We start from the raw sequence: 8635 nt of genomic DNA on the forward strand, positions 1-8635 counted from the left end.
ATGCTCCGAGCGTATGGCTATGTGCCGTAATTGCTTCTTGAAAATTTCCTTGGCTTCAGCTACATATCAATCGAAATTCTCCATTCCCATTGGAAATTCTCGGCATGCTTCGTTACAAAATTTCCATTGTCTGTGCTAAAATTTTTTGTTCAGGTAAGTTTTTGTTCATTTTGAAAATTTTGATAGAATATGGATTTAGAAGTAAGTGCGTTATAACCAATAGCTTTAGAAATAGTTGTGGCGGTTATATTTGATTGTATTACATTTGATAAGTAAAATTGAAGGAGCTCAATTCTGAATTTTTTTCGAATAAATATAAATGAAAGATATTAGATTTTTCGGTCGGAAGTAAGGGTTAATAAAATATGTATTAAATGAACTGAATGAGGGCAGAATTTTCAAGATATAATATTGCATGGATGAACTTTCACATATTATGTAATAAGAATTTTATTTCAATATTTTTAAACTTCGTTCTTCTAATAATTCATATTTTTTGTGTAATCAGATATATTCATAAAAACAAGTATTTGTTGTACTATAGTTCGACGATGTGTATGAGTAATCACGAAGTATTTTTATGCCCTGGGTATATTAAGTTTGCCATAACGTTTGTAACACCCGGAAGGAAGCCGCAGATACCCTACAAAATATATATGTACATATGCACATATGCTAAGTCGATTTAGTTATGTCCGTCTGTCCCTCTGTCTGTATATACGCGAACTAGGCCCTCAGTTAAGAGACATCGATCTGATTTTGCACACGTCCCTTTCTTCCGAAAAAGCTGGCCATTTGACGGAACCGCCGATATCGGAACACTATAGCTGCCATACAAACTGAACAATCGGAATCAAGTCCTTATAGGGGAAACTTGTTTATTTGACAAGATTGTTCAGATCGGTATACATTAGCTCCCAGCAAATATGATGAAACCAAAATTCAACTTCTATTGCCTTGGGTATTTACTAAACTGGGCTAAATCCTATCTGATACCAATTAATTTAATTTTTATGCGTTTATCCTCATTATATAGGAATACAATAGTAAATATCATCAATCAGTACTAATATCAGCAGAGTGTTTGCAATTAATTTAATAAATTTAATAAACGATTAGAAGACCTAATTAAATACACACCAAAGGTATGAAAAAAGTACAAATAATGAGGTGCAACATACGCTTGCAAACGCCCTGTAGGAAAAATTAAATTTTTTTTCTTTTTTATTATTATTTAATGTCTAAAGAGTTAACATTTAGAGTATTTTATTTCAGCTGATTTAAATGGGTAAAAAACTAACGAGAATTCAAAAAAATTATTATGAATTATAAAATTAAAAATAAATTTAACTTTCTTTAGCATAAATTTCTTATATTTTACATTATTTATTATTTTTTTTTTTTTCAACAAAAAATTTGTTTAACAAATATTTTTTCATTTATTCTTTACAGGCATATTTTTATAAGAAAAGTAAAATAAAAAGTCTAACATGAAGTTATTATAATATAAAAGAATGTGCAATTAATATGGTTTAAGTAATGAAATATAAGTCTCTTAAAAAATAAGAAGCCCAAAGTGAAATCTCAAAAAAAAAAAATATGCAAAGTGTTATTAATAAATCATAATTAGTGAAATAAAATCTCCTTAAGTATAAAGTGAAAAGTCTAAAGTGAAAATTATATAGTCAAAGTAATGGAAAAAATATCTGTATACAAAAAAATAAAAGCAAAAAGTAGAAAGTGCAATTAAAAGTGTAAATAGTGAAATTTCTTTAAAAATAAAATAGAAAGTGAAATTAATAAAGTATATATTGTGAAAAAATCATACAACCAAATCTTTTTTATAAAATAAAATGTGAAACAACCCAACAAATTCCCGTCAAAAATGCCGCCCTTCCCACATTTGTATAAAAGCTGGCAATATCCCTTCAAAGCATAAAGCATTCCTACAGGGCACCAAAATACACACCAGTTGATGCCTCCGCAGTTTTGCCGTTTACCATTTTCATTGTGATCCTGTGCTAACAATAATTTATGGGAATTTTCATATAAATAAACAAATAACACACATGTCTGTTTGTGTGAATGTGTGAGCGTAAACATTGACGCTGTTAATTAACGAACGAAATTATGCAATGATGGCATGGCAGCGTGTACAAACAGAGCTCAAAACGAAAACAAAAACAAAAACGAAAAATAACTATATACACACAATTTGCCAGAAGGTATCGCAAACACACAACAGGTAAGCCAAATACGCGTGTCATAAGCACGCTTTTTGTTGTTTGTATATTCTAAGTAGGTATGTTCAGCGAACCCGTAATATGAATTTGTTGAGCATAAAACAGCCATTATAACCACCACCACCATTTTATATTGCTTTATGCTTTTGTTGATATTGTTGTTGTTGCTGCTGCTACTCAAATATCTGTTTACCAGCTAATTTGGCTTCATAACGCGGTTGTAATATAAAACTCTATGACAAGGCATCAAGCTTCACTACAATTTCATGAAAAAGGAAAATTAAAGCAGGAATTTAACATTTAAGATCTCTTCGAAATTATTTGAACATTTGAATTAAATTTATTAAGGAAATTAGTTGTTCGAAGATTTGAATTCCTTTTAAGAATACTGAAAATATCAAAAATCTGAATTTAATATACATTTTTTTTGTATGATTTTCCTTATTATTCTGGCGTAACGAAGAATAGTTAAAATTTTTTCTCTGAATTTTGGGTTGAGATTCTAAACTTATAGCGTTGAAAGCGCCACTGTTAAAGAAATTATTTTCAACACTAAAACTAAAAACAAGGAAATGATTGTAGATAACTTTTACTTATGGTTTAATGACGTAGAGAGTCACGCTAAAGCTATAACGTTTATTATTTATTATAGCGGTATCTATATCTTGTACCGAATAAAGTTAAAAACTTCGCCTCGAAATTGTAATTGTGACAGCAACGAAATCTCTTGCTTTCTTCAGAAACAAATTGCCAGAGTGGACATCTCTGTCACCTAATGAAGACCCGCTAAACACCAGAAGGCAATTATTCGTAAATAGTTACTATACTGATCTACCATCCGTATAATATTTTTGTTACTTAATCACATCAGTATTATAAGAATGTGATAAAATATACATCACGATACGTACGTGGCATCGTTAAGCGGTATTCGGCACCGTCAATAACATACAAAGACTTGCTTCCGATTGTTCAGTTTGTATGACAGATATATGCTTTAGCGATCCGATATCGGCCGTTCCGACAAATGAGCAGCTTCTTAGTGAGAAAAGAACAGGTGCAAAATTTCAGATCGATAGCTTAAAAACTGAGGAACTAGTTTGCATATATACAGACGGACGTAGAGACAGACGGCCATGTCTAAATCAACTCAGCTCTTCATGCTGATCATTTATATATACATTTTATAGGGTCTCCGACGTTTCCTTTTTGGTATTACAAACTTCGTGGCAAACTTAATATACCCTGTTCAGGGTATAAAAATATAGGGTACTTTATATTTAACATGCAATATATAACAACATTTAAAAATATTATATTAAATAATATCATAATTCAAATCATAACGATTAAAATAAATTATTATATCATTTATCGATTTAATTTAATCGCCTATTGTACTCAATTGACTATTATAACGTTGCGACTTTGGCATTAGCGTGTAGTATTTAGCAGCGTCATCATTTCTTATAACATAAAATATCTAGATTGGATATTATTATCTTTGCGATGCCAAGTTAGACATCCTCAATTACAAACGCAGAAAGTATAGCTTATTTTATTTTTTGCTTTGCTACTTCCTTTGATATGAAATACTATAGGCTTGGCTTAATATAATGCGCTTTGCAAGATAATAATTCAATTTTATATTTATTTGGCGATTACCACGATGCGATTTGCTATCGCCAAGTAATATTCGACAATAATTAATATTGCTTTTAGCAAAATTAGGATAGATAGATTGTCACGATCCGAAAGATTCATTGGTAATCGCATTCACGTAATCGTGATATCACTTAAATTATCTGAACTGAAAATTGACAGCCCGTTGCTATTCTGGTTGCATAAAGTGTTTTAGTTTCGCATTTACATTTCAACTTCTTAATTTTTTTTACATATCTACCTATAATGCAATATATATTACTTACCTTCGAAAGATGCTGATTCTCGGCTCAAATAATACTTTTTATATGCTCTTCTGTTTCTGCCAGACAAATCTATTATTTTCATTTAGTTGCTTTCAAATGAAAGTGGCGGCAGATTTACATTTTCCAACGGTATATTTGCACTGCACTGCAAAAATGCAGCAAACTCACTACGCAAATAGAAAAAATAATAATAAATGTCAATGTGCAAAAAGGAAAGAGCAAAGCTTCGATTAGCTTTGAGTAAAATTGCAATAACTATTAATTTAAATTGCAGATATACCATGTTGGCAAAGAAATGGTTTGAAATTTAGCAGGGTAAAGCGTAAAATAATATATGCAGATATGAGTGGTGTGGAGAGTTAATACTTATTATTTGCACGCGCGAGCTGATAACGCTGATAAAGCAAATAAAAGGCGCTTACTCACAGGCATACATACAGACTCACATTTATTAAATTAACTTGCGTGACAAACTTAACCTTAACAATAACATTATTACTAACGTTGATTTTAACATTTTCACCTCATATATACGAGGTATAATATACAACATTAAGCATAAAAGAAGAAATTTTTGGTCTATTAGAATACCTACCAGTGATATAAAAATCAGAAAAGTGAAAATCATCATCTAAAGACTTTTTTAAATATAGGTTCCACCGCAATTTTAATAGAAATATTTGAATAAAAATCAGCATACAGAAAAAAAAACATATTTTAGTTATTTGTATTCCATCTATTTCCATAGCAGTTTTCCAATGATTCAATACTGTAACTCTGACGTTTTAAGAAGCTTTTTGTTTAACCGATAAATTTTTGGGTCGTAAGTCATGTAACAAGGAATGAGAATAATTCTGTTTACAGTTTCTATCAGAGTTTTTTACTTTTTTTTTACATTTTTACCTCGCTTCATTCTGTCGCGATGAGTTTAGGTGTCGAAATCATTAATCATTAAATCGCTCTTCAGTTAATCATATTTTTAGACCAAAATTGCCAACTATATGAATTTGTGCATCATTGAAATCAATATCGTAAACAAAAGAAGTAAGTCGACCTTGGAGTTGACTAATTTAAAAAAAAACTACTAATTTAAGAAGAAGTAAAATTAAAGGTATTTGAAAAATATTTTCTGTACAAGGCAATAATTGGTCTAATAAAAATAAATCCATTATACGGCCTTAGTAAATTATATAGCCTTAGAAAAATTAGATTTCGTACTAAAAAAACTTCTTAGACAGTTTTGTGATTACTTGATTCAAGACTGTTTGAGCATACAGCAAAGATGTACACCAGCAAAAAGAAAATACGTTTTATTATGCAGTTTTTTTTCGATAAAGGTGAAAATGTGAATCAGGTAATTACTTTTGGTTTCGTCGATTACGTTTTGGCAATTTTAATGTTAAAAATGCACCACGTTCTGGACTCCAGTTGTTGAAAATATCGATAAAATAATCTAAAGAATAATAATTCCCGAGTTCGCCCCACATGCATTGTTCCGATTGCCCAGGAGCTAAACATTGCCCAAAAAGGCGTTTGAAACTATTTGAAAAAAAAGGCTCAATGTATGGGTGCAACACGAGTTAACGCAAAATCTCAGAGACATGGATTTTCCATATTCAAATGGCTACTGAATCACAACAATATAGTACCAAGTGAAAACCGTCGTGGTTGAATCGCAGTGAGCTGACGCAATCGGTGGCGAATCTACTATTAGCTGCTTCTCTATGACCAAAATCTTAATTCGGTACTATACTATCAACAATTGGACCATCTGAAGGCAACTATCTCGAAGAAGCGGCTAGCGAGACGCGAGACCACACAGATCGAAAGTGTCTCACCAGAAGCTCTGCAAATATGGTCGGGATTTTATCATGCCTTCACCTTATAGCTTAGACCTGGCACCAAGCGATTACTATCAGCACCTGTCTATAGTAAATGATTTGTCGGTAGAAAAATTCGCCTCAAAAGAAGCTGGAGAAAATCGATTGTCTCAGATTTTTGCTAATAGGGGCCAATGAGCGTGCCACTATACAATTTTCTTCAAAATATCAACAATATATCTAACAAAACGGTGCATATTTGATCTAAATCGGATCATTTTAATATGTTAAACAAAATCTTAAAATAATTTCTATTTAATTTGAAGAGTAATATGTGTATGAAACTAAGCGGGCTTAAGAAAGATAACTGTTTGAGATATTTTGAGAAGGGTTGCCAAAACAAATTTATAACATAATATTAAATAATGGTATAAAAGGAAAAGATATTTGAAAAGTATTTGCTGCACAAATAAATTTTTAAAATACTTTGACTAGTTTATTTACTGTGTTTAAGTTATTACAACCAATTATATCATGCCTGGAATACTGAACATAGCCTGTTTTTATTGTTTAAAACACATAACTGTGTTAATATTAAATACTTATCCCTCATTTACTAAATTTAATGTCTTCGAGAAATTATTTTTTTTAACGTTCACATTTTATTTGAAACGGCTTAGAAACTTGAGCTTTATCAGACCTTTACTAGTAAAATATATACATATATATCAAATATAAATAATAAAATCAAAAGTTTTGAAATATGCGTTAATAATTCGTTTCTTCTTCCTGTACATAATTGTGAAAAAACAGACACACACAGCAACATATTTCTAAATACATCTACTTTCTCTTACACTCATACACATATAGATATACATATATAGTATGCCTGCATCTCATAAGCAAAGTTCTTTTTATCGTATATTGCCAAAAACAGTCACGCACACAAATACACACACACATACGCATATTCACGCAGCAACAAGCAAACAAACCGAAAGTTTCTATTTGTGGGAGACAAGAGGGAGAGTTATGTTATTTCTAAAAATTGTCACACTTAACACTTCGCTTTTATATTATCGCACTTAAAAGGATTTTCCGCGAATACAACTGACGAACCGAACACGTACGCGTACGCTGAATAACTGAACATTTGTAGCGTCACTCGGCATTAGCCAACACCTGTCGACTGTCGTCATATGCTAGCGCCGACGTCGTTATCATGTCACGAGCAGAAGGGCGAAAATCCTTGCCGACCGGTTGAAATATACATATATAAACCAGTACAGCATGGAAAAGCTCCAGCACAATACTCACCCAACATGTATGTAAGTATAGTGTGCGTGCGTGTACCTTGGCGGCGAAAGCTTTCACAAGCGCTTCGTGTCAAATCGGCTGATTGTCGAATAAGTAGGGTTAGGTGCACTTCAATATGTATAGCATACTGTGCGGCGTACATACGATATGAGAGGTTATCGCACAGGGGTTGCGGGCATTTGTGAGTTTTATGAATTAAATTTACAAAAGCTCCTTACTTATAACCCATTGTATAGTAAAATGTCTTAATCATATATATATATAGACAACTTGTTATGTGTGTTTGCGGTTGTCTGTATACATAATGCAAAGTGTGTTTATATGATTAACCCAAGGCGGCCCACGTGAGTTAAATTTTGTTAATGCATGTTTTTTTTTTGGGGGAATTCAGTTACTTTTTAAGCATTATGCTTTATATTGTAAATATTTAAGTTTTCCTAGAAATTAAGTATAAATAATATATGCACTTACACATATTCTTACAATAAAGGTATTGTAGAGCAAAAATGCGATTATTGGTTGACCACGGTATTTTTTGGTCTTCGCCATCAGGTATTTCTTATAAAAATATATATTTATATTTCTTGATATATTGTATTTCTTATTGATTAAACTAATATTTTCTTCAAAATTATTTTTCACGATAAAATATTAGAAATAGTTTAATTAATTATAATGAAAACATTATTTTAATTGAGAAATGTTTTTGAGTCCAAAGGATTTAAAGAGGCATTTAAAAGTTATGACCGATAGATGGCGCTATGGTGAAAAGTGTGAAACTTCCAAAAATTTTGTTAACTAATTTGTCTAAGAATGCCATAAAACCATATTTAATAAACGAACTCATTTATTTAATTCGTCTTTCTAAATTCCGCTAAAAAACAGCTGTATGAGTAATCACCAATATCTAATGCAATCGTGGCGTGGGAACTCTGTCGATAAAACATATAGTCTCTTACCAAGACAATACGCCCTTTTCGGTATCAGATAAGCTTATATGGATAATTATTACTAATAAAAAAAATTATTTTTGATAAATATTCTGTTAGTTCCTATATAATTATTTTTAATATCCAAAAATTATAAAAGGAAATTCTTGAAAATTAATTTGCGATCGATTTCTATTTTAAAGTAAGGAAAATATTGTAATAAGCAAAACCTGAGCTTAGGAATACCTTTCAGACAGTTTTGCACTAACTTCCGCACACAAAACTGTCAACTACGGGCCTAATGTTATTTTATTTTTAATATCGGTATGTGTCTCGGCTAATATGCCCTAATTTACTCAATTAGAAAAATATCTTTGCATAGCTTAAGAAGTGGC

At 31.1% G+C, this 8635-nt stretch overlaps 1 protein-coding gene across 7 annotated transcripts in view; it reads right to left on the reverse strand.

Annotated features, from left to right (window-relative positions):
* spab (space blanket) overlaps positions 1 to 7161 on the reverse strand; it is a 32891-nt gene extending 25730 nt beyond the window's left edge. For 4 of the 7 annotated variants that reach the window (XM_036360594.2, XM_036360950.2, XM_014236028.3 and 1 more), the window contains exons 1-2: positions 7057 to 7161; positions 4172 to 4338 (exon numbers count right to left, since the gene is read on the reverse strand). The gene's annotated coding sequence lies outside the window, so the exon portion shown is untranslated. Of the gene's footprint in view, positions 1 to 4171; positions 4339 to 4766; positions 4875 to 6989 lie in introns of those variants that run through there. The other 3 variants (XM_036360713.2, XM_036360772.2, XM_070108815.1) reach the window with 3 other exon arrangements.
* Positions 7162 to 8635: the final 1474 nt, after the last annotated feature.

This window comes from Bactrocera oleae, chromosome 4 (genome assembly GCF_042242935.1).
Source record: "Bactrocera oleae isolate idBacOlea1 chromosome 4, idBacOlea1, whole genome shotgun sequence".
Lineage (NCBI taxonomy): Eukaryota > Metazoa > Arthropoda > Insecta > Diptera > Tephritidae > Bactrocera > Bactrocera oleae.